Genomic DNA, 26,133 nt, shown 5'->3' on the forward strand with positions numbered 1-26,133 from the left:
TCCACCGCCCCGGTCCCGCCCCGCCCCGCCCCGCCAGTCACGTGCCACCCCTCGACTCTCACGCTTCCACACGGTACTGGCTGCTACGGACGGCCGGGTTGAGCAGGGCAACCTCGGGTCGGGTGGGCGTGGCAATCGCGGGCCGGGAGCCCCCAGCGCCGCCGACCCTGCAGGCCAAATTTGAGAACCAGCCGGTGACAGCGCAGACTGTATGTCTCTGGACTATTCCTTGCGCTTCCCTGGGCCCCAGTGTCTACTTACGCAATATACCTGTCACCCTGTCGTCTTCCCTGCACGCACCCCCCTGTAATTAACTACTGCATGATTGTTACAGGAGTCTCGGCCTCCCCTGCTCAACTGTTCAGGCCCTCCAGCTTATCTTGGTCTCTGCAGAATCCTCAAGGCCTTTATAGCAGGGACCCGCATGAACCGCCGTGCGCGGCGCAACTTTTTTTTTTTTTTATAAAAACTATACCAGCAAACCCTATAAAATGTAAGTTAGGAAGACAGAAAAAAACACAAATGATATCTTAAGAAAAATAGGCTAGACCGGGCGCGGTAGCTCATCCCTGTAAATTCCAGCGCTTTGGGAGGACGAGGCTGGCAGATCACTTGAGGTCAGGCCAGTCTGGCGAACATGGTGAAACCCCGTCTCTACCAAAAATGCAAAAATTAGCCGGGCGTGGTGGCAGGCGCCTGTAATCCCAGCTCCTCGAGATTACCTTCTTTACAAAAGATGTAAAAATTAGTTGAGTAGGCCAGGCGCGGTGGCTCACGCCTGTAATCCCAGCACTTTGGGAAGCCGAAGCGGGCAGATCACCAGGTCAGGAGTTTGAGACCAGCCTGACCAACATGGTGAAACCTCGTCTGTACTAAAAATACAAAAATCAGCCGGGTGTGGTGATGCGCACATGTAATCCCAGCTACTCAGGAGGCTGAGGCAGGAGAATTGCTTGAACCCGGGAGGCAGAGCTTGCAGTGAGCCAAGATAGCGCCACTGCACTCCAGCCTGGGCAAAAAAGCAAGACCCTGTCTCAAAAAAAAAAAAAAAAAGAAACTGCTTAAATATTTTCCGAAATGGTTGTATTATTTAACACCTTTTTCTCAAGAAAAAAAAAAAGAAAGAAAGAAACTGCTAGCCAGGAGTGGTGGCTCATGCCTGTAATCCCAGCACTTTGGGAGGCCGAGGCGGGCGGATCATGAGGTCAGGAGATTGAGCCCATCCTGGTTAACACAGTGAAAGCCCGTCTCTACTAAAAAATACAAAGAAAAAAATTACCCAGGCATGGTGGCGGGTGCCTGTAGTCCCAGCTACTCGGGAGGCTGAGGCAGGAGAATGGCGTGAACCTGGGAGGTGGAGCTTGCAGTGAGCCGAGATTGCGCCACTGCACTCCAGCCTGGGCGACAGAGCGAGACTCTGTCTCAAAAAAAAAAGAAAAGAAAAGAAAAGAAAAGCAACTGCTTAAATATTTTCTGAAATGGTTGTATTATTTAACACCTACCCCAGCAGTTTATGAGAGTTGCTGTTGTACCACATCCTCACCAATACTTGATGTGGTCAGTCTTTTTAATCTTAGACATTCTAGTAGATGTGAAGTGGTATCTCCTGCTTTAACATGCATTTCCCTAGAGACATATCATGTTGAGCATCTCTTCACACGTTTGTACTCTTCTTTCTTTTTCTTTTTCTTTTTTTTTTTTTTTTTTTGAGACATGGTCTCACTCTGTCACCCCAGGCTGCAGTGCAGTGGCACAATCTCAGTTCACTGCAACCTCTGCCTACTGAGTAGCTGGGACTACAGGCGCATGCCACCACGCCCAGCTGATTTTTGTATTTTGAGGTAGAGATAGGGTTTCATCATGTTGGCCAGGCTGGTCTCAAACTCCTGACCTCAAGTGTCTGCCCCCCTCAGCCTCCCAAAGTGCTGGGATTACAGGCATGAGCCACCATGCCTGGCCTTCTTTTTTTTTTTTTTTCTTGAGACGGAATCTCACTCTTGTTACTGAGGCTGGAATGCAATGGGGTGATCTCCAGCTCACGGCAACCTCTGCCTCCCAGGTTCAAGTGATTCTCCTGCCTCAGCCTCCCGAGTAGCTAGGATTAAAGGTTCATGCCACCCTGCCTGGCTAATTTTTGTATTTTTTGATTTAAAAAAAAATTTGTATTTTTAGTAGAGACGGGTTTTCATCATGTTGGCCAGGCTGGCCTCGAACTCCTGACCTCAGGTGATTCTCCCTCCTCAGCCTCCCAAAGTCCTGGCCTTCTATTTTTTTTTTTTTTTTTTGAGATGGAGTCTGGCTCTGTTGCCCAGGCTGGAGTGCAGTGGTACAATCTCCACTCACCGCAACCTCCGCCTCCTGAGTTCAAGCAATTCTCCTACCTCAGCCTCCCAAGTAACTGGGATTACAGGCACGCACCAGTATGCCTGGCTAATTTTTGTAGTTTTAGTAGAGACGGGTTTCTCCATGTTGGCCAGGCTGGTCTTGAACTCCTGACCTCAGGTGTTCTGCCCGCCTTGGCCTCTCAAAGTGCTGAGATGACAGTCATGAGCCACCATGCCTGTCCCTATTGCCCATTCTTTATTGTACTTTTTTTTGTTGTTTTTTGAGACAGTCTCTCTGTTCTTGGCTGGGCTGGAGTGCAATGGCACAAACTTGGCTCACTGCAACCTCTGCCTCCAGCAATTATCCTGCCTCAGCCTCCCAAGTAGCTGAGATTACAGGCGCCCACCACCACACCTGGCTAATTTTTGTATTTTAGCAGAGACGGGGTTTCACCATGTTGGCCAGGCTGGTCTTGAACTCCTGACCTCAGGTGATCTACCCACCTCGGGCTCCCAAAGTGTTGGGATTACAGGCGTGCATCACCATGCCCAGCCTATTGTACTTTTTTTCTTTTTTTTGATACGGAGTCTTACTCTGTCACCAGGCTAGAGTGCAGTGGCGTGATCTCGGCTCACTGCAACCTCCGCCTTCCGGGTTAAAGTGATTCTCCTGCCTCAGCCTCCTAAGTAGCTGGGATTACAGGTGCCCGCCACCATGCTCAGCTAGTTTTTGTATTTTTAGTCGAGATGGGGTTTCACGATGTTAGCCAGGATGGTCTCGATCTCCTGACCTCGTGATCTGTCGTCCTCGGCCTCCCAAAGTGCTGAGATGACAGGTGTAAGGCTCCGCGCCTGGCCTATTGTACGTTTTTAAATCCCCACCACCACATTTCTCCCCTCCTCCCCAGGACGAGGTCTCGTTCTGCCCCCAGACTGGAGTGCAGAGATTGCAGTGAGCGGAGATCATGCCACTGCACTCCAGGCTAGGCAACAGAGTGAGACCCTGTCTTAAAAAAAAAAGAAAAAAAAAAGAGACAGTTATAATTGCCGACAAGGATGTGGAGAGATAGGAACCCACACATGTGCTGGAGGGAATGTAAAATGGTGCAGCTGCTATGGAAAATAGTATGACAGTTCCTCAAAAAGCTAAACATAGAATTACCCTATGACTCAGCACTTCCATTCCTAGGCATGGAAAACATGGACAGGGCCAGGTGCAGTGGCTCTTGTTTGTAATCATAGCACTCTGGGAGGCCAAGGCAGGAGGATTGCTTGAGGCAGGAATTCCAGACCAGCCTGGGCAACATAATGAGACCCCCATCTCTACAAAAAATCTTAAAATTTGTCCAGGCATGGCGGCACACACCTGGTGTCCCAGCTACTCAGGAGGCTAAGGTGGGAGGATCACTTGAGCCTGGGAGGTTGGAGGCTGCAGTGAGCCATGATGATCAATCCATTGCACTCCAGCCTGGGTGACAGAGTGAGAAAAAAAAAAAAAGAGAGAGAGAGAGAGAAAGCAGGAACAGAAGGAACAGATAGTTGTATGCCAATTGCAGCACTATTCCCAATAGCCGAAAGGTGGACACACTTCATGTGACCATCAACAGATGAATGGATAAACAAAATGTTGTATATACATATCATGTTTTTTTTACATGCTACAACATGATGAACCCTGAAGACATTATGCTAAGTATCACAGCCAGTCACAAAAGGACAAACACTGTATGATTGTACTTGTATAAGGTAGCTAGGATATGCAAATTTATAAAAAATAAAAGTGGATTAGATGTCACCAGGGACTGCAGAGATGGAGAATGGGGAGTTATTGCTTAATGGTTACAGTTTCTATTCGGGGTAATGAAAAATTTTGGAAATAGGTTGAGCAAGATGATCTGTAATCCCAGCACTTTGGGAGGCCAAGGCAGGAGGACCACTTGAGGTCAAGAGTTCAAGCCTAGCCTGTGCAATATAGCAAGACCCCATCTTAAAAAAAATTTTTTTTTTTTTGAGACACGGTCTCACTCTGCCACCCAGGCTGAGTACAGTGGTGGGATCTTGGCCCACTGCAGCCTCAACCTTCTGGGCTCAAGAGATCCTCTGCCTCAACCTCCCGAATAGCTGGGAGCACATACCTGTGGCACCATGCCTCACTAATTTTTTGTATTTTTTGTAGAGACAGGGTTTTGCCACCTTGCCCAGGCTGATCTCGAACTCCTGAGCTCAAGCAATTCCCCTGCCTCAGCCTCCTAAAGAGCTGGGATTACAGGAGTGAGCTCCACACCCGGCCTACAAAAATTTAACAAAAATAATTAGCAGGGCATGGTGGCACGCACCTGTAGTCCTAGCTACTTGGGAGGTTGAGGCAGGAGAATTGCTTGAACCTAGGTGTTTGAGGCTGCAGTGAGCTGTGCTCACACCACTGCACTCCAGCTGGCATAACAAGAGCAAAATCCTGTCTCAAAAATAAACAAACAAACAACAACAAAGTAATTTTGGAAATAAATAGTTTCCAAAGCTGCTAACATTAAAGTCAAATGGTGTAAAAAGATTACACAGTGTGCCAGTAGTCAATTTCTTGACTCTCAGATTCAAATTCTCTCATCATTTCCTGCTCTGAGAAAATGGATTTGGGATCTTTAACTATTTTTCCTGCATGGAATGGGCTTTCCTTTCCAATTCTAGTGTGCTTGGTAGACAGGCTTCTGCAGAACAAGGGGCTTGTCCAGCACCTGCCTACTACTTCATTGCCAGTAGCCAGGAATGTCTCCCAACACCCTTCTCTGGCATTATTTTCAGAAAGGAGCCTCTGGTGGGACACTTCCCTATAAACAGCTTTCCCAAGAACCTTAGATGGCTGATTTCTGGCAAGTTCTGTGGTTCTGTGACATTATTACCGAAACACCAGGAGTTTCGTCTAGGTCTTGCTGCTGGCTGCACAGAAAGCCAATCACTGAGACAACCAGTACTGCCAGGAAAGAAAGCTTTAATCAGGTACTACAGCCATGGAGGTAGGAGATCAGCTTCAAATCCATCTCCTTGACCAACTAAAATTAGGAGTTTATACAGCAGAAAAGAAATGTAGCTACATACAGGAAAACAGGAATTACAGGAGGATAAGAAAGAGGAGTTGTTCAACAGGAAGCAGGTGGCAGGTGGTCAGGTAATCATGACCAGTGAAGGGTCTGGTGTCTCATTGTACAGATGCTGTGATCTGGGAAGTTTCAGTTCCTTGATACTATCTGGGAGTCCTGATAGTTGGTTTCCTGGGAAAGAAATTCAGATAAGACAAGTGTAACATTTTCAAGTTTCAAGACTCCTGAAGGTCAACTTCTACATTTATTAAAAAAAAAAACCATAAACATCAGTTCTATGAGACAATTGGGTTGGTTTCAACATGACACCACAGCTGATTTCCAGCAAGTTTCAAAGATAGAATTTCCAGAAAGTTTCATCAGTGCAGCATCACCATGACTTTGCTACCATTCAGTGAGCCACAGCCTTGTCCTTTCTCTTTTTTTGAGACAGAGTCTTGCTCTGTCGCCAGGCTGGAGTACAGTGGCACAATTTCAGCTCACTGCAACCTCTACCTCCCACGTTCAGGTGATTTTCCTGCCTAAGCCTCCCAAGTGGCTGGGACTACAGGCACGTGCCACCAGGCCCAGCTAATTTTTTTTTTTTTTTGAGATGGAGTCTTGCTCTGGTCACCCAGGCTGGAGTGCAGTGGCGCGATCTCGGCTCACTGCAAGCTCCATCTCCCAGGTTCATGCCATTCTCCTGCCTCAGCCTCCCGAGTAGCTAGAACTATAGGTGCCCACCACCACACCCGGCTAATTTTTTGTATTTTTAGTAGAGACAGGGTTTCACTGTGTTAGCCAGGATGGTCTCAATCTCCTGACCTCATGATCTGCCCTCACTGGCCTTTCAAGGTGCTGGGATTACAGGCGTGAGCCACCGCGCCCAGCCCCATTTTTTGTATTTGTAGTACAGACGGGGTTTCACCATGTTGGCCAGGATGGTCTCGATCTCCTGACCTCGTGATCCGCCCTCCTCGGCCTCCCAAAGTGCTGGTATTACAGGCATGAGCCACTGCGCCCAGTTGCCTTGTCTTTCTAACAAGGTCTGGATCTCTGGGGAAGTCCATTTCTTTAAGAGCTATATCTTACCCCAAGGGGTATTATCTGCTCCTTGTATCTGCTATTCTTATATTCTTTAGAGTTTTTTTTTAACTTCTTATTAACCAATCCCTGTGATTCCAATCTCTTGTTATTGTTAATAAAGCTTTTTTTTTTTTTCTGAGACAGGGTCTTACTCGGCCACCCAGGCTGGAGTGCAGTGGCACAATCTCATCTCACTACAAGCTCTGCCTCCTAGGCTCAAGCAATCCTCCCACTTCAGCCTCCCAAGTAGCTCAGACCACAGGCACGTGCCACCACGCCTGGCTAATTTTTTATGTTTTGTAGGGATGCATTTTCACCATGTTGCCTAGGCTGGTCTTGAACTCCGCAGCTCATGTTATCTGCCTGCCTTGGCCTCCCAAAGTGCTGGGATTACAGCCATGAGCCACGATGACTCTTTTTTTAATTTTATTTTGAGATGGAGTTTCGCTTTTGTTGCCCAGACTGGAGTGCAATGGTGCATTCTCAGCTCACTGCAATCTCCGCTTCCTGGGTTCAAACGATTCTCCTGCCTCAACCTCCCGAGTAGCAGGGATTACAGGCATGCGCCACCATGCCTGGCTAATTTTTTTTTTTGAGACGGAGTCTTGCTCTGTCAACCAGGCTGGAGTGCAGTGGCGCAATCTCTGCTCACTGCAAGCTCTGCCTCCCGGGTTCACGCCATTCTCCTGCCTCAGCCTTCCAAGCAGCTGGGACTACAGGCGCCTGCCACCCTGCCCGGCTGATTTTTTGTATATTTAGTAGAGACGGGGTTTCACCATGCTAGCCAGGATGGTCTCGATCTCCTGACCTCGTGATCCGCCTGCCTCGGCCTCCCAAAGTGCTGGGATTACAGGCACGAGCCACCGCACCCGGCCTAATTTTATATTTTTAGTAGAGATGGGGTTTCTCCACGTTGGTCAGGCTGGTCTCGAACTCCCAATCTCAGGTGATCTGCCCACCTTGGCCTCCCAAAGTGCTGGGATTACAGGTGTGAGCCATCACGCCAGCTCTCTTTTTTAAAATGATACTGATCCTAGTAGGTGAGAAGTAGCATCTCACTGTGGTTTTGATTTGCATGTGAGTTCTCTAACTTTGTTCTTTTTCAAGTTTGTTTCAGCTATTAAGGGTTCCTTGAGATTCCATCTGAATATGAGAATGAATTTTTCTGTATTTCAAAAACCACCATTGGGTTTTTTTGTTTGTTTGTTTGTTTTGAGACAGAGTTTTGCCCTGTCTCCCAGGCTGGAGTGCAATGGCGCAATCTTGGCTCACTGCAACCTCTGCATCCCGGGTTCAAGCAATTCTCCTGCCTCAGCCTCCCGAGTAGCTGGGACTACAGGTGTGCCACCATGCCCAGCTAATTTTTGTATTTTTAGTAGAGAATGGGTTTCACCATGTTGGCCAAGCTGGTCTCAAACTCCTGACCTCATGATCTGTCCACCTCGGCCTCCCAAAGTGCTGGGATTACAGATATGAGCTACGGCGCCTGGCAGGGATTTTTTTTTTTTTTTTGAGACAGAGTCTCGCTCTGTTGCCCAGGCTGGGGTGCAGTGGTGCAATCTTGGCTCACTGCAACCTCTGGCCCCTGGATTCAAGTGATTCTCCTGCCTCAGCCTCCTGAGTAGCTGGGATTAAAGACATCTGCCACTATGCCTGGCTAATTTTTGTATTTTTAGTAAAGATGGGGTTTCACCATGTTGGCCAGGCTGGTCTTGAATTCCTGACCTCAGTTGATCTGCCAGCCTCGGCCTCCCAAAGTGCTGGGATTACAGGTGTGAGCCACTGCACCCAGCCTAGTTAGGTATTCTTTAATTTTGTTTAGCAATGTTTTGTGGTTTTCAGTGTACAAGTCTTTTACATCCTTGGTTAAATTTATTCTATTTTATTCTTTTTGATGCTCTTGTAAATGGAACTGGTTTTATTAAATTCTTTTTCAGATGTTTTTTTTAAAGTATATGGAAATGCACTGATTTATCTTGCAACTCTGCTAAATTCATTTATTGGCTTTAAATTTTTGTGCATTATTTAAGGTTTTCTTTTCTTTTTTTTTTTTTTTTTTGAGACAGAGTCTTGCTCTGTCACCCAGGCTAGAGTGCAGTGGCCTGATTTCAGCTCACTGCAATCTTTGCCTCCCAGGTGCAAGTGATTCTCCTGCCTCAGCCTCCCAAGTAGCTGGGACTAGAGACACCTGCCACCATGCCCAGCTAATTTTTGTATTTTTAGTAGAGACGGTTTTGCCATCTTGGTCAGGCTGGTCTCGAACTCCTGACTTGGTGATCCACCTGCTTTGGCCTCCCAAAGTGCTGGGATTACAGGCATGAGCCATGGTGCCTGGCCGATTTTTTTTTTTTTTTTTTTAGACGGAGTCTTGCTCTGTCACCCAGGCTGGAGTGCAGTGTCTCGATCTCAGCTCACTGCAACCTCTGCCTCCCGGGTTCAAGTGATTCTTCTGCCTCGTCCTCCTGAGTAGCTGGGACTACAGCCACCTGCCACCATGCTTGGCTAATTTTTGTATTTTTAGAAGAGACGGGGTTTCACCATATTGGCCAGGCTAGTCTCAAATTCCTGACCTCAGGTGATCTGCCCACCTCAGGCTCCCAAATTGCTGGGATTACAGGTGTAAGCCACTGAGCCCAGCCTACAGTGCTTGATTTTCATACGTCGAACCATCCTTGAATTCCAACAATAAATCCCATTCCCACATCTCACTTGGTCATAGTATATTGTTATTTTAATATGCTGCTGAATTTGGCTTGCTATATCGAAACTATATCTTTTTTCAGCCTCTTACTTTGAATCTATTTCTGTCTTTACATTTAAAGTGGGTTTATTATAGGCAGCATTTTGTTGGGGCTTGCTTTTTTAAAAGTAAAAATTTTAGAGGCAGGGTCTCCTTCTGTCACCCAGGCTGGAGTGCAGTGCACCATCATGACTTACTAAAGCCTCAACCCTCTGGGTTCAAGAGAGCCTCCTGAGTAGCTGGGACTACAGGCACATGCCACCATACCTCACTAATTTTTAAATTTTTTGTAGAGACAGGATCTCACTACATTTCCCTTGCTGGTCTCAAACTCCTGGATTCAAGTAACCCTCCCACTTTAGCCTGCCAAAGTGAGGGCTTGTCTTTCTTTCTTTTTTCTTTCCCTTTTTTTTTCTTTTTTGAGATGGATTTTCGCTCGTGTTGCCCAGGCTGAAGTGCATTGGCACCATCTTGGCTCACCGCAAACTCTGCCTTCTGGGTTTGAGTGATTCTCCCGCCTCAGCCTCTCAAGTAGCTGGAACTACAGGCATGTGCCACCACACCCAGATAATTTTTGTATTTTTAGTAGAGACGGGGTATCACCACATTGGCCAGGGATGGTCTTGATCTCTTGACCTCGTGATCCACCAGCCTTGGCCTCCCAAAGTGCTGGGATTACAGGCATAAAGCCATAAAGGCATGAGCCACTGTGCCCAGCCTTTTTTTTTTTTTTTTTTTTTTTTTTGAGATGGAATTTCACTCTTGTTGCCCAGGCTGGGATGCAATGATGCCATCTCAGTGCACTGCAACCTCCACTTCCCGGGTTCAAGCAATTCTCCTACCTCAGCCTCCTGAGTAGCTGGGATTACAGGCATGTGCCACCACGCCCGGCTAATTTTATATTTTTAGTAGAGATGGGTTTTCTACATGTTGGTCAGGATGGTCGTGAACTCCCGACCTCAGGTGATCTGCCCACCTCAGCCTCCCAAAGTGCTGGGATTACAAGTGTGAGCTGCTGTGCCCAGCTTGCTCTTTTCTTTTCTTTCTTTCTCTCTCTCTTTCTTTTTCTTTCTCTCTCTCTTCCTTCCTTTTTCTTTTCCTTCTCTTTTCCTCTCTCTCTCTCCTTCCTTCTTTCCCTTCCTTCCTTCCTCCCTCCCTCCCTCTTTTTCTTCTTCTTCTCCTCCTTTCTTTCTCTTTTTCTCTCTTTCTTTCTTTCTTTTTCCTTTCTTTCCTTTCTCTCTTTTGCTCTTTCCCTCTTTCCTTCCTTCCTTCCTTTCTTTCTCTCTCTCTTTTTCCTTTCTTTTCTTTCTCTCTTTCCCTCTTTCTCTCTCTCTTTCCTTCCTTCCTACTTTCTTTTTTTTTTTTTTTTTTTTTAGACAGAGTCTTGATCTGTCACCCAGTCTGGCGTCAGCCTCCCAAGTAGCTGGGACTACAGGCAGATGCCACTACGCCTGGCTAATTTTTTTTTTTTTTTTTTGTATTTTTAGTAGAGACAGCGTTTCACTGTGTTGTGCATCTTGTCTCAAACTCCTGGCCTCAAGTGATCCACCCACCTCAGCCTCCCAAAGTGCTGGGATTACAGGCATGAGCCTGGGGCTTGCTTTTTCTATCCAATGTGACAAACTCTGCCTTTTACTTGAAGTGTTTAGAGCTTTACATTCACTGTTATTATTTTCCTGGTTTAAGCCTATTGTGCTATTTTTGTTTTGTTTTGTTTTGTTTTTTTGAGACAGAGTCTCGCTCTGTTGCCTAGGCTGGAGTGCAGTGGCGCGATCTCGGCTCACTGCAAGCTCTGCCTCCCAGGTTCACACCATTCTCCTGCCTCAGCCTCCCGAGTAGCTGGGACTACAGGCGCCCGCCACCACACCCGGCTAATTTTTTTTGTATTTTTAGTAGAGACTGGGTTTCACCATGTTAGCCAGGATGGTCTCGATCTCCTGACCTCGTGATCCGCCTGCCTCAGCCTCCCAAAGTGCTGGGATTACTGGCATGAGCCACCGCGCCTGGCCTGTTGTTTGTTTCTTATTTCCTGTTTTCTGTTTTCTTTCTTTTTTTTTGTTTGAGACAGAGTCTCGCAGTGTTGCCCAGGCTGGCGTGCAGCGGCGTGATCTCCGTTCACTGCAACCTCTGCCTGCCGGGTTTAAACAATTCTCCTGCCTCAGCCTCCAGAGTGGCTGGGACTACAGGCACATGCTGCCACACCCAGCTATTTTTTAAAAAAATTTTTTATTTTAGTAGAGACGGGGTTTCACTGTGTTGCCCAGGCTGGTCTCAAACTCCTGAGCTTAGGCAATCAGGCCACCTCAGCCTCCCAAAGTGCTGGGATTACAGGTGTGAGCCACCAAACTGGGCTTTTTTTTTTTTTTTTCTTGTGAGACAGAGTTTCACTCTTGTTGCCCTGGCTGGAGTGCAGTGGCACAATCTTGGCTCACTGCAAACTCCGCCTCCCGGGTTCAAGCGATTTTCCTGCCTCAGTCTCCCAAGTAGCTGGGATTACAGGCGTGCGCCACTATGCCCAGCTAATTTTTGTATTTTTAGTAGAGATGGGGTTTCACCATGTTGGCCAGGCTGGTCTCAAACTCCTGACCTCATGATCCGCCTGCCTCGGCCTCCCAAAGTGCTGATATAACAGGCTTGAGCCACCACGCCTGGCCCAAGCAATGTATTAATATGAGAGTTCCTATCTAGCCATATCCTTGTCAACGTTTGTTATTGTCTCTCTGATTATGTCTATCTTAGGGAGCATAAAACCATACCTCCACCTCCTGGGCTCAAGCAATCCTCCAACCTCAGCCTCTCGAGTAGCTGGGACTACAGATGTGCACCACCATGCCCCGCTAATTTTTTTTTTTTTTTTTTTTTTTTTTTTTTTTTTTTTGAGACGGAGTCTCGCTCTTTCACCCAGGCTGGAGTGCAGTGGCGCGATCTCGGCTCACTGCAGGCTCCGCCCCCCGGGGTTCACGCCATTCTCCTGCCTCAGCCTCCCTTGTAGCTGGGACTACAGGCGCCTGCCACCTCGCCCGGCTAATTTTTTTTTTTGTATTTTTAGTAGAGACGGGGTTTCACCGTGTTAGCCAGGATGGTCTCGATCTCCTGACCTCGTGATCCGCCCGCCTCGGCCTCCCAAAGTGCTGGGATTACAGGCGTGAGCCACCGCGCCCGGCGCCCCGCTAATTTTTATAGAAATGGGGTCTCCCTATGTTGCCCAGGCTGATCTCCAACTCCTGGGCTCAAGCCTCAGCCTTGACAACCCCATCTACTGAGATTATAGGTTGTGAGTCACTGCGCCAAGCCCAACAGATTTTTAAAGGGTTCAAGACTGTAAGAACATAGTTGTAACTGGTCAAAGATTAAAAGGTACTATGCAAGAAAAAAGAAATCCACAAAATTAGTTCTTGGAATGGAGGCGAGGCACCTGTCAAGAAAGGGCTCCTCAAGAAAGGAGCGTCTTGGCAGGGTGTGGTAGCTCACGCCTGTAATCCCAGCACTTTGGGAGGCTGAAGTGGGCGCATCACCTGAGGTCAAGAGTTTGAGACCAGCCTGCCCAACATGGCGAAACCCCGTCTCTACTAAAAATACAAAAATTAGCCAGACGTGATAGTAGGCACCTGTAATCCCAGCTACTTGGAGGCTGAGGCAGGAGGATTGCTTGAACCCGGGGAGTTTGCAGTGAGCTGAGGGCCATTGCCCTCCAGCCCGGGCAACCAGAGAGAAATCCCGTCTCTCAAAAAAAAAAAAAAAAAAAAAAAAAAAAATCCAGAGAAGAAATGATGGTGTTTTGAGATGAAGTCTTCCTCTGTCGCCCAGGCTGGAGTGCAGTGGTGCGATCTCAGCTTACTGCAAGCTCTGCCTCCTGGGTTCAAACGATTCTCCTGCTTCAGTCTCCTGAGTAGCTGGGATTACAGGCGCGCACCACCACGCTCGGCTAATTTTTGTATTTTTAGTAAAGACGGCGTTTCACCATGTTGGCCAGGCTGGTCTCGAACTCCTGACCTCAGGTGATCCGCGTGCCTCGGCCTCCCAAAGTGCTGGGATTACAGGCGTGCTCCACTGCGCTCGGCCGGAAGGAACTGGTTTGACAGGATCCTTAGGACTTGGAGACTGGACGAGGGGCCCAGGAAAATGTAGGGGCCGAGGTCGCCTCCCAATTTCCCATTTGGAAGCTCGGTTGCTGGTGGCGCATGCCCTAGATGGAGGTTAGGAGCACCTTTTGGGGGACGGTGATGACTGCGGGTGGACACGCGAGTGTGAGCCACCCGTGGAGAATGCAACACATGTTCAATAGGGCGCTGGATGGAGGGGGCTGGCGCCCAGAGTCAGTCCTGCCCTTCAGCAGTGTTGGGCTCAGGTGAACCGCAGCGCCAGGGCGGGCACCCATCCTGGGGTCCCACGAACAGGCCTCTCGGAGGCCAGGGAGAGCCCTGAATGACGCGTTCTCTCGGGTGGCCTGGGGGCGCATCCCGCGGCCTCATCCACCGGCGTAATGTGCCGGGCCCGGGAGAGGAGCCGCCCGCCGGTCCCCGGAACCTTCTGCCGCCGCCGCCCGCGTTAGCCGCGGGACGGGTCGGGGGAACCCGTTCGCTGTTGCTAAGGGGCGGCGCCGGAAGTGACGCGCCCCAGGTTTGTTGACAGCGGAGGCGGCGGCGGCTGCAGGCTCCGAGCCGTAGGAGCCGGATCGGGGGAGGAGCCGGGCCCAGGAGCCTCAGCCCCGCCGGCAGCCCTAAGGGCAAGGTAACCGCCACGGGGTCCCTGTCGCGACCCCCTCCCTCCCGGAGCTCCCGTCCCCGGGATCCCAAGCTCCGCCCCGCCGACCCCCGTCTGCCCTGGACCCCGGCTCTAGCCTGACGAGATCCCCAACCTCCTGAGGTGCTCTGGCCCCGGATTCTCCCGGGCTGCATTCTCTGCTCCTCCTCGCCTGCGAAGCATCACGTCCGCTTCCCGACGCTGAGGGCAGCCCCATCCAGGGTAGGTCCCGGACCCCGGGCCAAGGGACGTACCTGCGTCCTCCTCCTTCGCCTCCTGCCTACGGGGCCTAAGCATCGCCGCTGCAACCCCTCTCTGAGGTCCATCTCTGCCAGTGGTGGGAGGGTTCCTTTCTCTATCCCTGCCGCCAGGTGTGAGAATCGGGTCTTTAAAACTGAGCTCCCTTCCTCTAGAAAGAAAATGACGCTCTGTCGTTTGCCCCTACAAAATGGGGGATCCGTGTAGGGCTGAAAGGGCCACCCTCTGCCCCTCCTACCTGTTGGATGAGCTTAAGTTCCCCCAGAGAAGTGCTTAGAAGCTCAAGGACGGCTTGGATTCTGGATCAGCTCCCAAAAGGGATGACACAAAGTATAGGGAAATCCAACAGGGTGAGGTTGCAACCGGAGGGCCAAGGGAGCCCGACAGGTGAGTTGACAGTGAAACTGACTGTGCTGGCCACTGTAGCTCTGTGGGTGGAACTTGTCTTGGCTGCTCTTTGACCGAAAGAGCCCATGATTTCCAGTCTTTGCCTGTGTTTGTCAGTCCATTCGTTTTGTTTTGTTTTTCTTTTCTTCCTTTATTTTTTTTTAAATAGAGATGGGGGTATCACTATGTTACCCAAGCTGGTCTCGAACTCCTGGGCTCAAGTGATCCACCCCCTCCAGCCTTCAAAAGTGCTGGAAATACAGGCATGAACCACCGCGCTCGGCTAGTGCATTTGATTTTTAAAGGGGAGGGTAATGGAATGTCTGATGTCTTGGGAAAATCCTTCCATATATGATCTTTCACAGAATGTTTCTCTTCAGACTTCAAACTGGTTAGGATGAGCATGAAAGCATAGCTTTGAAAAGGGTCATGGGAGGCTATACTTAGAGCAGAAAGTGGTGGCCAGGGGTGAAGGGCCTCGCTACTTTGGTTCATTTGTTCATTCAGCAAATAATAAACATGATATGTAAGGAGGTAATAAGTGCTTTGGAGACAAAGAAGGAAGGACCATGGGGAGGGAGTTGGGAGTTGTCATTTTATAGAGGGTGTTCAGGGAAGGTCTCTAGTAAGGTGACCTTTGAGCAGAGATAAGTGAGGGAGCAAGCCAGGTAGCTCTCTTGTGGCAGAGCATTCCGTGGCAAATGCAAAGGTCCTGTGGTCATATGCCTGGTGATTTGAAGAAACAGCACAAGGGCTCACGCTTGTAATCCCAGCACTTTGGGAAGCTGAGGCAGCCAGATCACCTGAGGTCAGGAGTTCAAGACCAGCCTGGCCAACATGGTGAAACCCCATCTCTACTAAAAGTACCAAAAAAAAATTAGCTGGCTGTGGTGGCTCATGTCTGTAATCCAAGCTACTCAGGAGGCTGAGGCAGGAGAATCGTTTGAACCTGGGAGGTGGAGGTTGCAGTGAGCTGAGATTGTGCCCATTGCACTCCAGCCTGGGTGACAAGAGTGAGACTCTGTCTCAAAAAAAAAGAAAGAAACAGCGGGAGGATGGGGGATTGGAGCAGGTTGAAGAAGGGGAAGAGTGGTTGGCAAGAAATTCAGAGACCAGATAATGATAATGGTGGGGAAGACATCAGGGGCTGTCCTTGTGATACAGGGTCACAGGGTGTCTAATGGGACACCCTTTCAGAACTGTACTTGTTGAAGTGTCTGGTGGTTGGAGAAAATATGGATTTGTTTTAGATGACAAATGGCCATTGTGCTTGGGGCTTCGGTTGTAAGTACCCTTCTTCCATCTTTGTAATGACCATTGATGGAATAAATACAAAGAATCATGGTCACAGAGAACTGTGATTAAATCAAGTTAAGTTATGCCGCTGCTTCCTGGTTGTAAGAATGTGGGCTCGGGACCTTTTTCCACCTCAATCTTCTTATCTGGAAAATACGGCAGGCTGGGCATGGTGGCTCACACCTGTAATCCCAGCACTTTGGGAGGCAGGTGGATCACCTGAGGTCAGGAGTTCGAGACCAGCCTGGCCAACATAGTGAAACCCCATCTCTACTAAAAATACAAAAATTAGCCAGGTGTGGTGACACATGCCTGTAATCCCAGCTACTGGAGAGGCTGAGGCAGGAGAATCACTTGAACCTGGGAGGTGGAGGTTGAAGTGAGCTGAGATCACGCCACTGCAGCACTCCAGCCTAGGCAACAGGAGCGAAACTCCGTCTCAAAAAAAGAAAGAAAAGAAAAGAAAGTAGGGCTGTTGGATTAAATAAAATCATGGGCTGAAGTGCTTAATGCAGTATTTCACACAAAGTGCTCAATACATAGCGGTCACGCTGATGAGGACGATGTGATGATAAGAAATGTGGGCATGTATGTCTGCCTCAGAGCCGTTCATTTTAGCACTAGCTGGTAGTGTCACCAGCTCTATCTGCCTCCATCAGCTAGTAGGATTTGAGAAAATATTGGGGAAGGCAAGATAGAAACTTCTTGACACCCCTCAGAGGTAACTGAGTTAATATTCTGCAGGGAGGACATTAGCTTGGTCCTGGCTTTTTTGACAGCAGTGGAGGGTGATGGGGACTTTTAAAAAAGAGCCCAGCACTTCCAGTGCTTTGGGAGGATCACTTGAGGCCAGGAGTTTGAGACCAGTCTGGAGAACATAGGGAAACCCTATCTCTAAAAAAAAAAATTAAAATGAGCCCAGCAAATTTCCATTCTACCACGTAAAATAGGCAAAATGAGGGTGTTGAAATGAATGTGACTTGGATACAGGTGGGGAGGGGCAGTGTATGCTGGGCCTAGATATGTGGTTGGAGTGTGCTTGGCTGATCTACGGGTAGAGGCTGGTGATCCGGAAGTGCCCGGCACAGGCTGAGACTTTCCAGCCTGCTTTATAGGAAGCAGAACCACAGTTCATCTCCCTCCTTACACCCCAAGCCCGGACTATATCCTCAGGCCTGGGACACAGGCTGAGCAGGGCAACTGGGCCAGAGGATTTGAAAATGAAAGGTCAGAGCACTTAGGAGCTGAGAGCCAGCATATTGGGGTAGGCTGTTGTGGGTAGAACCCTAGGCTGGTGACCTGGTTCAAATCCTAGCTCTGCTGCTGGCTTGCTGTGTGAGTTAGGCAGGTTCCATCCCCTCTCTGGGCCTCAGTTTTCCTATCTGTAGATTAAGAATAATGGCCTTCCCTTGCCTCCAACTAACTCTAAAGGCTGTTGGGAGGATGAAATGAGACACAGGATGTGAAAGAATTAGGTGTGTTCTGAAGCTGTCTGCAAAGGTATTATCATTAGTACCACCAGGATTATGCAGACACGTTTTGGGGGCCCACTAGTTGGAAGACTGCTCTTGGCACTCTGGTTTTTTTGCTTGGCTTCAGTACCTCATCTGTTCTGGATTCCTGAGAGGTGAGTACAGAGACCGCTGTCTCGTTATCTATTTGTGGACCACTGTCTTATATCTGGCGCAATCACTGAAACTGATTTTCCAGCTTCAGAGATGCAGAAGGGTCTCTTGAAGCATTATTCTCAGGAACATCACTCTTCATAATTATTGGTTACCACCTTCCTGCCATCCTTTCATGGCATCTCCCCAGCAACCCTGTTCGCAACACACGCAACACAGCGTGTGCCACTCGCAACATGCTGACAGGTAAGGACCTTGATAAATATTGAGGCTGGAAAACATTGGCTGGGGATCTTGTGGAGCTGAGGCTCTGTCACCGGCATCGAGCCACTCACGTACTCTGTAATGGAGACCCCAGGAATCACATAGGGTCCCTGCCCTCAGGAAGCTTTCAATGCTGTGGCCAAAAAATGACATATGCCCACAGAGTGGTTACCAGCAGTACTGGATCATGTGAGCTCAGTGCCTGAGTTGTAAGGAAGCGGCGGAGGCTCGTGGAACAGAAGGGAAAGCTGAGGTTGGAGAAATGGTCCCTCCCCATAGCATAATGGCAAGGGGCTCGAACTTTAGGGTCAGGCACTTACCAGAGAACCAACTCATTGCGCATCTTTCAACCATTGTTTCCTTATCTGGGAAACAAAATGATAATGTGTTATCATATTGATAAAATGTTATCTGTGGCAGCCGGGTGCGGTGGCTCACGCCTGTAATCCCAGCACTTTGGGAGGCCGAGGTGGGCGTATCGCTTGAGCCCAGGAGTTTGAAACAAGCCTGGGCAACATGGTGAGATCTCATCTCTACAAAAAATAAAAAAAATTAACCGGGTCTGTTGGTATACACCTGTAGTCATAGCTACTCCAGAGGCTGAGGTGGGAGATTGCTTGAACGCGAGAGGCGGAGGTTGCAGCGAGCTGAGATCGTACCACTGCACTCCAGCCTGGGTGACAGAGTGAGACCCTGTCTCTTGAAAGAAAAGTAAATAAATAGGCCGACCACAGTGGCTTACACCTGTAATCCCAGCAATTTGGGAGGCCAAGGCAGGTGGATCACCTGAGGTCAGGAGTTCGAGACCAGCCTGGCCAACATGGCAAAACCCTGTCTCTACTAAAAATACAAAAATTAGCCAGGCATGGTGGCGGGCACCTGTAATCCCAGCTACTTGGTTGGCTGAGGCAGGAGAATTGCTTGAACAGGAGGCAGAGGCTGCAGTGAGCTGAGATTGTGGCACTGCACTCTAGCTTGGGCAACAAGAGCAAAACTCCATCTCAAAAAAAAAAAAGAAAGAAAAATATGTAAATAAATAAATAAATAAGTTTTCTGGGCTTTGATGCGAACTGCATGGAAAGCTGGACACACTGGGTCTTTTTTTTTTGAGACGGAATCTCGCTCTGTTACCCAGGCAGGAGTGCAGTGGTGCAATCTTGGCTCACTGCAACCTCTGCCTCCTAGGTTCAAGCAATTCTCCTGCTTCAGCCTCCTGAGTAGCTGGGATTACAGGCATCCGCCACCATGCCTGGCTAATTTTTGTATTTTTAATAGAGATGGAGTTCACCATGTTGGCCAGGCTGGGCTCGAACTCCTGACCTCAGGTGATCCACCTGCCTTGGCCTCCCAAAGTGCTGGGATTACAGGCATAGGCCACTGTGCCCAGCCTGACACACTGCGTCTTGAACTAATGAACTACCTGTGTACATATCTGTCTGTTCAGACCCATAGTCTGTGGCAAATTGCATAGCCATAGCCCCTTCCTTCCATCTGCCTTTTCTGTAAGTTGTAGATGGTAACTCCTGCCTTGTTGGGTGTTGAGAGAATTCAATTAATTAACACATACAAAATACTTAACAGAGTTCTTTTTTTTTTTTTTTTTTTTGAGATGGAATCTCGCTGTTGCCAGGCTGGAGTACAGTGGTGCAATCTTGGCTCACTGGAACCTCCACCTCCCAGGTTCAAGCAATTCTCCTGCCTCAGCCTCCTGAGTAGCTGGGACTATAGGCGCCCGCTACCATGCCCTGCTAATTTTTGTATTTTTAGTAGAGACAGGATTTCACCATGTTGGCCAGGATGGTCTCGATCTCTTCACCTCGTGATCTGCCCGCCTCGGCCTCCCAAAGTGCTGGGATTAGAGGCGTGAGCCTCTGCGCCCAGCCAGAATTCTTGGTATATACTTGGTATTCAGTATGGGTAGGATCATTAATACGTTTGGTTACAAGAATAGAACCCAGCCAGTCTGATTACTAGCCGAATGCAGCCTCCTCAAGGCCTCTCTGTCTCCAGCATCACCAGCAGCCTCCTAGCTGTGAGGCACACTCTCCACTCATTGTGTGTCTGCATCTTTCTGACATAACCCAACTCATAGATTTAATCTCTGCAGACTTTTCAGAGCCAGGTGGCATCTGGTTTTCACCTGTTTCCTGACCGCCTGGAGATCCCCACACTTGCTGTGACTCCCCTCACACCCCCAGTCTCTGGCCCTTGATCTGCTGCCTCCTGGAAAGCGTCTAGCCTCTGTAAATAGGGCATTTGTTTGGGTTTTCCCCCCAGCTGCTAGGTTAATATTTCACAGGGTGAGTACTGCTCCAAGGCTCAGAGCTTCTGGCTCCCCCAACCTCTCTGTCCCCTGGGTATCAGGACACTGGTGGGATCCCATGCTCCCTCCTCCGAACTTCAGTTTCTCTTTCCCTCCCATTGTTTGGATGGATGGACTGAAGACCAAATATTTGGTGAGAAGCGGGGGTCTGCTTTAGGTTTACATCCCACTCTCATCAGTTTTGTGATCTCAGGCAAGCTTCTGCTTAGTTGTGTATGCATCAGTATCTTCATCAGAAAATGGGGTAACAATCTTGTAGTACTAGAGTAAGGTAATTCCAGCCACGGCAAACCTTTGTTCTGTTAAACACCAGGCATAAGTTGGGCACCGAAGTCAGACATCAAGGATACAGGTGCATGCACGCTCGTGCACGTGTGTGTGTGTGTGTGTGTGTGTGTGTACGCGTGCATGGATGCAGGCATGCAAGCAAGCATACAGCTTCTGTCCTCCCAGAGCTCACAGGCAGCGGGAGGGGGTCAGTAGACAAATTGTTATGTAAATGATTAATTAGTTGCAAGTACAGGGTATTAGGAAATGTTTTGTCGGTTAAGTAAGAGACTCGAGGGAGTAAAGCCTGTAAGGAGCTTAGGACCACATCTGGGAGCAGCCAACATGGACATGGTGCCGCGGTGTCTGCTGTTTTTCTCTCTCTTCTCTCCCACTTCCCTCATTCCCCAGGATGTCGTATGTTCATGATAGATCTAGTATTAGAGAACATGCAAGGAAAGGGATGGAGAAAGACACAGAGTTCTCCCAGTGTGGTGGTCGGTCATAACCAGAGCTCCCTCTGTCCTCAGTTGCTGGTATTCCAGATGGCCTGTGCCTGCCCTGAGAATGACAATCCCTAAGGAGTGGAGTAGGTAGAGATGGCTGCCTCTGGCAGGTGCCAGGCCCGCAGCTGGATGGGGCTCAGGGCATGGTAGCCCCGGGGCCCTTCAGTCTCCGTGCCAGGATGTAAGATGGCTCCTTCCTCTTCCAGCTTATTCCAGCCCTGAGTGGCAAGGTCAACACTGCTAAGGGGAGGCTAGCGGATGGCGCCATCTACCTGGCTTATGTTTTGGGGGCTTTGGTGGTGTTTCTTCCACTTGGGGAGCATGGTAAGGGCAGAGCAGCTGCCTAGGTAACTGGGCTCAGACCTGCAGAAAAGGCAAAACGCCAGTGGCTCTCCCTCATTCAGAGCCTCCGAGCCGAGGAGCATCATTTGCAGCCACTGGGCGCCCAGCAGTGTCCTGAGTGCAGCAAGCAGGGAGAATGCGAGAGCGTACCTCCCAGGCCTCGTGCAGACCTCTGCTGGCGAGTACTTCGTCATTCCTTCCACAGGCCTTTGTTGAAACCTCACCTTGTCGCAGGCCCCACATTGAGTGTTCAGTGCTTCCTTTGTTCATTTAGCAAATAGTCATGGACCTGGGCCTGTAGTGCCAACGTCCCATGCACCCCCTCTCCTTGCAGCTTAGATACTTCTTTGCTTCCTCCTGAAGTGCCTTCCCCTTCTCTCCCCTCCACCAGAGTTAACTAGGACTCATCTTTTGGGTCCCAGCTGAAATGTCACTTCTTTTTTTTTTTTCTGACGGAGTTTTGCTCTTATTGCCCAGGCTGGAGTGCAATGGTGTGATCTTGGCTTACTGCAACCTCTGCCTCCCGGGTTCAAGCAATTCTCCTGCCTTAGCCTCCCGAGTAGCTGGGATTACAGGCATGCACCACCACACCTGGCTAATTTTTGTATTTTTAGTAGAGACGGGGTTTTACCATGTTGGCCAGGCTGGTCTCGAACTCCTGACCTCAGGTGATCCACCTACCTCAGTCTCTCAAAGTTTTGGGATTACAGGTGTGAGCCACCACACCTGGCCTGAAATGTCACTTCTAAGGACACCTGCGCTGACTCCCCAGTCCAGGGCAAGTCCCCTGATTGGGCACCCAGAACCCCAGGCCCCCTCTCCTGCAAGACACTGGTCCCAGTTACACGATGGGCGCTTGTGGGCCCTGTAGGCGGATCTGTCTCCCTCCAGAGCAAGTACGCTCCATGTGGTCAAGGACCTCGTCCAGCTCGCTCACCAAGGACCCCCAGTGCTCAGCAGGAACTGAGTGAGCAGGTCCAGGGATGTGATACCAGACAAGACAGCCTGGGTTTGCCCTCGTGGACCTGGCCATCCATCAAGGACACTGAATGATCAAAGCCATATCAGTACCAAGTGTTCGTTGCTGTGGTAGATCGGGCCTGTGGGGGGACTCAGCAGGCACACCCTGGTGGGTCAAGGATGGCTTCCCAGAGGAAGTAACTTTGACACTGGGACCATAGGTATCAGCTACGTGAAAGGAGAGTTCAAAGATCATGTGGGCTGGAGTGGCCAGGAGACACTTCCTGGAGGAAGGACATAGATTGTATTTGGGTAGGGGAGGGGAGAAGGCAGTATTTAAAGTAGAAAGTGCAGTAATTAGTTGAATTTGGATGGTCCTGGTTGAAAGAGAACAGACTGGGCAAAGGTCTGAAGGTGACCTGTGCCGAGGGCCTTTTGCCAGGACAGTGAATGATGAGGCCAGGCTGGCTGGAGTAGGGGGCATTGGGGACCAAGTAGGCCAGAAAGCTGGCTGTAATTCCAGCGGGCTTGAAAAGAGTTGCTTTCCAAGAGTGGGGACTCTCTGCCAGCAGTGCTCCCTCTGGTTCCAGTTTCCCAGGCAGGAGAGGCTGCTGGGCTCTTGAAGATCTGGAAGCAAATGAAGGCAAAGGAAGGCCATGCCCGGGGCCCAGGCATCCTGGCTTTTGTGCCTTGCCTCGAGGGTGTCATGCTGCCAGTGGGACAGCTGATACAATGAGCCTTGTTGTGGGAGACCCAGGCTGGGGAGCACAGGCCTGGAGCTAGGAGCCAGAGCAGATGAGGTAGGAGAAGGTAATGATTATAACAACAACAATAATAATAGTTGTCTTTATTGAGCAATGACTACGTGCCAGACACCATTCTAAGCCCTTTTGATATTATTCCGTGGAATCTTCACACCGTGCTGGGGATGAGGTATTGTGCTGCTTCTATTTCAGAGGAAAAGTGACTGAGGCACAAAGAGGTGGAGACACTTGCCCAAGTTTGTCTGCTTGTGAGCAGCAAGGCTGAAATGTGAGCTATGCCTGCCTGAATCCACAGCCCATCCACGCACAGTCCCCAGTGGACAGTGGTGCCGCAGTTGAACTCAGAACTGGCTGACTCCAAAGCCCAATGTGCCCTGTGGCTTCCCACTGGATTTCCTGAGCAGTCTGGAAGGTTTACAAATGGACACAGAGGGAGGTTCCCAGAAGCTGGGACAATGCTGGGCCCCAGAACTCCAGAACCCTCTAAGACAGGGGTGTCCAATCTTTTAGCTTCCCTGGGCCACACCGGAAAAATAACTGTCTTGGGCCACACGTAAAATACACCAACACTAATAATAGCAGATGATCTAAAAAAAAAAAAAAAAAGTCCATAAATCTCATAATGTTTTAAGAAAGTTTACAAATTTGTGTTGGGCTGCATTCAAAGCTGTCCTGGGCCACATGCAGCCCATGGACCACAGGTTGTACAAGCTTGCTCTAAGAGATGTTGTGAGGAATTCCACGAGACCAGGTTCCAGTCCTAGTTTACACAGCTCCCTCTGTTTGACCTTGAGTTTCCTCCTCTACAAGATGGGGTCAGCCGGGCGCGGTGGCTCACGCCTGTAATCCCAACACTTTGGGAGGCTGAGGTGGGCGGATCACGAGGTCAGGAGTTCGAGACCATCCTGGCTAACATGGTGAAACCCCGTCTCTACTGAAAATACAAAAAATTAGCCAAGCGTGTTGGCAGGCGCCTGTAGTCCCAGCTACTTGGGAGGCTGAGGCAGGAGAATGGCGTGAACCTGGGAGGCAGAGCTTGCAGTGAGCCGAGATCGCACCACTGCACTCCAGCCTGGGCGAAAGAGCGAGACTCTGTCTCAAAAAAAAAAAAAAAGATGGGGTCATAGAGCTGGACACGGTGGCTCATGCCTGTAATTCCACCATCTTGGGAGGCCGAGGCGGGTGGATCACCTGAGCTCAGGAGTTTGAGACCAGCCTGGCTACATAGCAAAACCCCGTCTCTACTAAAAATACAAAAATTAGCCGGGTGTAGGAGCAGGCACCTGTAGTCCCAGGTACTCAGGAAGCTGAGGCAGGAGAATAACTTGAACCTGGAAAGCAGAGGTTGCAGTGAGCCAAGATGGTGCCACTGCACTCCAGCCTGGGTGACAGAGCAAGACTGAAAAAAAAAAAAAAAGGTGGGGTCATAACCACTATGTTAGGCCGGGCGCGGTGGCTCACGCTTGTAATCCCAGCACTTTGGGAGGCCGAGGCGGGCGGATCATGAGGTCAGGAGATCGAGACCACGGTGAAACCCTGTCTCTACTAAAAATACAAAAAATTAGCCGGGCGTGGTGGCGGGCGCCTGTAGTCCCAGCTACTCGGAGAGGCTGAGGCAGGAGAATGGCGTGAACCCGGGAGGCGGAGCTTGCAGTGAGCCGAGATCGCGCCACTGCACTCCAGCCTGGGTGAGAGAGCGAGACTCCGTCTCAAAAAAAAAAATTAAATTAAAAAAAATAAATAAATAAATAAAAATAACCACTATGTTGTGTACTTAGTCTGTTGGGCTGGGACTAAGCATTTTCCCAACATTATCTCATTTACTACCACAGCCCTGCGAAGTAGAGATTATTATCCCCCCCACCTTTTTTTTTTTTTTTTTGAGACAGAGTCTTGCTCTGTCGCCCAGGCTGGAGTGCAGTGGTGTGATCTCGGCTCACTGCAAGCTCCACCTCCAGGTTCACACCATTCTCCTGCCTCAGCCTCTGGAGTAGCTGGGATTATAGGTGCCCACCACCACACCCGGCTAATTTTTTGTATTTTTAGTAGAGATGGGGTTTCACTGTGTTAGGCAGGATGGTCTTGATCTCCTGACCTCATGATCCACCTGCCTCGGCCTCCCAAAGTGCTGGGATTACAGGTGTGAGCCACTGCTCCCGGCCTTTTTTTTTTTTTTTTTTTTTTTTGAGACGGAGTCTCGCTCTGTCGCCCAGGCTGGAGTGCAGTGGCGCAATCTCGGCTCACTGCAAGCTCCGCCTCCCGGGTTCACGCCATTCTCCTGCCTCAGCCTCTCCAAGTGACTGGGACTACAGGCGCCCGCCACCACGCCCGGCTAATTTTTTGTATTTTTAGTAGAGACGGGGTTTCACCGTGGTCTCGATCTCCTGACCTTGTGATCCGCCCACCTTGGCCTCCCAAAGTGCTGGGATTACAAGCGTGAGCCACCGCACCCTGCCGGCGTGCCTGGCCTATTATCCTCATTTTCCAGATGAGGAAACTGAGGTCTGGAGAGGTTAAGTAACTTTTTTTTTTTTTTTAAACAGAGTCTCGCTGTGTCGCCAGGCTGGAATGCAGTGGCGCAATCTTGGCTCGCTGCAACCTCCGCCTCCCAGGTTCAAGTGATTCTCCTCCCTCAGCCTCTTGAGTAGCTGGGATTACAGGTGTGCACCACAACACCCAGCTAATTTTTTTGTATTTTGGTAGAGACAGGGTTTCACCATGTTGGCCTCAATGGAGAGGTTAAGTAATTTTACAGTGAATTGTACAACTGGGTCAAAACATAGATCTGTCTGACCACAGAGCCTGCACTTAAAAAAAAACTTTTGGGGCTGGGTGCAGTGGCTCATGCCTGTAATCCCAGCACTTTGGGAGGCCGAGGCGGGCGGATCACAAGGTCAGGAGATCGAGACCATCCTGGCTAACACGGTTAAACCCCATCTCTACCAAAAATACAAAATATTAGCCGGGCATGGTGGCACACACCTGTAGTCCCAGCTACTCGGGAGGCTGGGGCAGGAGAATCACTTGAACCTGGGAGGCAGAGGTTGTGGTGAGCTGAGATCGCCCCACTGCACTCCAGCCTGGGTGACAGAATGAGACTCCGTCTCAAAAAAAAAAAAAAAAAACTTTTATGAAGTATAACATACATGAGAGACCAGGCACAGTGGCTCACAC

The 26,133-nt window shown here is 49.6% G+C and overlaps 1 protein-coding gene across 6 annotated transcripts in view; it reads left to right on the forward strand.

The window, feature by feature from the left end:
• Positions 1-13,826: 13,826 nt before the first annotated feature.
• The window catches only part of ZER1 (zyg-11 related cell cycle regulator), a 41,290-nt gene continuing 28,983 nt past the window's right edge, over positions 13,827-26,133 (forward strand). For 3 of the 6 annotated variants that reach the window (XM_055270914.2, XM_055270913.2, XM_063635798.1), the window contains exon 1: positions 13,842-13,955. The gene's annotated coding sequence lies outside the window, so the exon portion shown is untranslated. Of the gene's footprint in view, positions 14,190-26,133 lie in introns of all 6 variants that reach the window. The other 3 variants (XM_055270910.2, XM_055270911.2, XM_055270912.2) reach the window with 3 other exon arrangements.

Source organism: Symphalangus syndactylus, chromosome 3 (genome assembly GCF_028878055.3).
Source record: "Symphalangus syndactylus isolate Jambi chromosome 3, NHGRI_mSymSyn1-v2.1_pri, whole genome shotgun sequence".
NCBI classification, from domain to species: Eukaryota; Metazoa; Chordata; class Mammalia; order Primates; family Hylobatidae; genus Symphalangus; species Symphalangus syndactylus.